Raw genomic sequence first — 3,175 nt, 5'->3', positions numbered from 1 at the left:
TAGGGTCATATAATAGGACTTCTAATATTTTAAAACATTTAAGGACTTTATTTAAGGGTCCTAAAAAATATATTAGGATTCTTAAAAAAGGTTCTAATAAGTTTATGAAACCCATTAATAAGGGTCCTATAATATCATTAAGAACCACACAAATAGGGTCCTAAAATAAGTTTTTTGAAACCCATAAATAGGGTCTTGTAAAATAATTAAGGACCACACGAATAGAGTCCTAAATACTATATTGAGACCTTTCGATAGAGTCCTAAAACACACAAAAAAGGTCCTAAAAAACACATGTTAGGACTGTTAATGAAGGTCCTAATATCCTAACTAAGATGATGAGACCCTTTTTAGGGTCCTATAATATAATTATTTACATTATAAATGGATCCTAAAACATATATTATGATCCATTAAAAAGGTCCTAAAAACATATATTAGGACCTTTTAAAAGGGTCCTTAAATCTCAAAGTAAAACTATGAAACCGATTTTTAGGATCGCGAAATTCAGCTATAATGGTCATGATAAAAATAAAATAATCATGGGCATGATATTAAAATTATAATTAAAACAAACAAATTCTATAAATGAAATAGACATCCAACAACTCATTTTTATTTAATAACAAACTCAGAATCTCAGATATGTTTCATCTGGAAGTAAACATAGTTACAAAAAATCAAATATAAAAGTCTAGTAACATTTGGCGATAATAATAAAGAAGTAAACACATGAATACTAAGAACGAGTAGATCGATCATGAAGCAATCTTCTTAATCAAGAGGTACTACCTACAAAAAAAAATATATATATTTCATATGTTAGTTTTAAACCTTCGCGTTAATATAACTTATAATTACAAAAGTACATTTTAAGAAGGTCATACCTCGACAAAATTTCCAAAAGTTAAATATGCATATTGTCCATGAAGTTGAAATCCGTTACTAGTCCATTTTGATCTTGATCACGGCTTCTGACTTGATCTATAACAATACGGGATAACAAACGTTACAGATGCTAGATTAGCTAGAGGTACGTCATAGGTTAACACGAGGCATCTAAGTTTAGACATAAAGTGGCTACATTTAAACTGTACATAGCATGTCATAGTTTGAACTTTCTACACAAAATTAAAGTGGCTAAGTTTAAACTTTAAACTGTACATGGGATGTTATAGTTTTGGAGTCATTTGCTGCAGAAGCAGAGGCTCCAGTAACAGCTCAACCACCAGTTGCAGAACCACCACCAGCAGCACTAGCAGAACCAGCAGCAGCAGCACTTGCAGAACCACCAACAACAGATGGTTATTATTTTTTTAAACCATTAAAACTAAGCACGATTATTATATTTTCAAACAGTAAGATGACGCCACACAAAGGAGAATCATGAATAATAGGTGTTCACCTTCAGCTTACAGATTCCTCAAATTGAACAACAGTGCCCACAACCAAAAGGTAAATAACAAACTTAAACTTAACCAAAGGGTAAGGAAGAAAGTACCTGTTGTAACTCACTGATTCTCAAACAGCAACAGTTCAACAATATAGAGAGATGCTGAACTCTCAATAGCAACACGAACACTTGCAAAAGGATTCTCCAGTTTCTTGTAGTACTATTTGGTTTTTTCTTCTTTTTTCTGAAGTTACCAGCATTCTGGGATACTCTGGATACTGCTGCAATGATGAAACACATTTGATCAGTATTCGAAAATTTATTTCATTATTTTTTAGCGACTGTTCAATGTTACTCAGCACATTATATCATACTCGATAATCAATCAAAGCTATCAACTTGCTTTCCCTAATGACTCATAATGTTACTCAACACCTTATCATAATCATATCATAATCAGTTAAAGTTAAAGAAACTACGCTATAACAGTGGCAACAAGGTTAACCAAATTGGAAAACAAAGGTTAACCAAATTGGAAAACTCAGTGTAATAATGGAATTATTAAATTACTAGTAAATATTTCTACAAGTATATATTAACATGAACACAACAACTATCCGTTATGTGACATAAAATTACCAATAAAGTAAAAGATGCCAAATCCAAATATAATGAAAATTGTTTCTATTTTGGAATATCAAAAAACAAAAGCATAAACCGTTTGAAATTTCGTGAATATACTGGCGGGTATCAGTCAGTTAAACTTTGTTCCAAGGGATACTCAACTCTCTAGTATTATCGTTGATCATGTGTCCTCATTTTACTATAAGCTTAGTTACTTAACTTTGAGTCAAGAGTATTAGTATAACCTTCGCATTTATCTATGTAACAGCAACGTACCTATCCAAGTCCAAGATGTTCAAATTTGTTTAATGAAAGTATTCATAAATGTGAATCCCTATTTTCCTAACTAGAGTAGTGGAAAATGGAGATACATTTATGCAACACCAAAAGCCTATACAAAACAAAAATGTGAAAACATAGAATTAAAAGTGCGGCTCAAAGAAATTAAACCTTATAAGTGCAATTCCAAAATGTTAAAACTATGAATAACAATAGCACTCCAACAACCAAAAGATGATTTACATAACTGAAAAGAGATTAAAATGAGAAACAAGATAATAAAATAGAGATTTCTAGTAAATGATATGCAGATACCTTTTCTTTTCATCTTCATCATCTTTTTTCATGTTTTCATCCAAGATCTTACAATTCATGGACCCGATACTAGGAGATTTAGCCACAGAACCTAACGAAGGGCTCCTGCTTTTTTGTCGCCTATAAAGCCTTGGCGACGTTAACACCTTATCAGAATTGAAACCAAAAGTAGAACGGACAGTCCTATTGTGCAGACTGAAGGACTACGAACTCGAAAAAGTTTAATAATACTGTATGTTAAATATATTTATAACTGAAAAGAATATCTTTTTAATACGATTGGAAGAGTGTAGTATCCAAAGTTCGTTTTCTAAAAGACTGAATTAGAATTGAACGTAATGTGTGAACAAATCTGATAATAGATACAGTAAAAATGTTATTGGAAGCAGCTGTTCTAGTTATCAAACCTGTCACATATACAGGAAATTACTTCGTAAAAAGAATTTGAGTGGTAAAACAACAAATTATACACTCAATAGTCTGGTAGCATTAGCAAATAGATAGAAAACCAAGATGCCGGTATATACAACGACATTCAAAGAAAAAGATAAAACTGAAAATTAT

General features: G+C 31.4%; 1 long non-coding RNA gene across 1 annotated transcript; it reads right to left on the bottom strand.

Moving 5' to 3' along the window:
* Positions 1-654: 654 nt before the first annotated feature.
* LOC139876232 (uncharacterized) lies at positions 655-1,601 on the bottom strand. The gene is made up of 3 exons (XR_011767988.1): positions 1,165-1,601; positions 888-984; positions 655-792 (listed from the first exon to the last, which is right to left on the bottom strand). It is a non-coding gene; the product is annotated as an uncharacterized lncRNA (long non-coding RNA).
* Positions 1,602-3,175: the final 1,574 nt, after the last annotated feature.

This window comes from Rutidosis leptorrhynchoides, chromosome 11 (assembly GCF_046630445.1).
Source record: "Rutidosis leptorrhynchoides isolate AG116_Rl617_1_P2 chromosome 11, CSIRO_AGI_Rlap_v1, whole genome shotgun sequence".
Taxonomy (NCBI): domain Eukaryota; kingdom Viridiplantae; phylum Streptophyta; class Magnoliopsida; order Asterales; family Asteraceae; genus Rutidosis; species Rutidosis leptorrhynchoides.
Note: the sequence above shows the minus strand (reverse complement) of the source record. Positions and strands in the feature narration are given on the sequence as shown.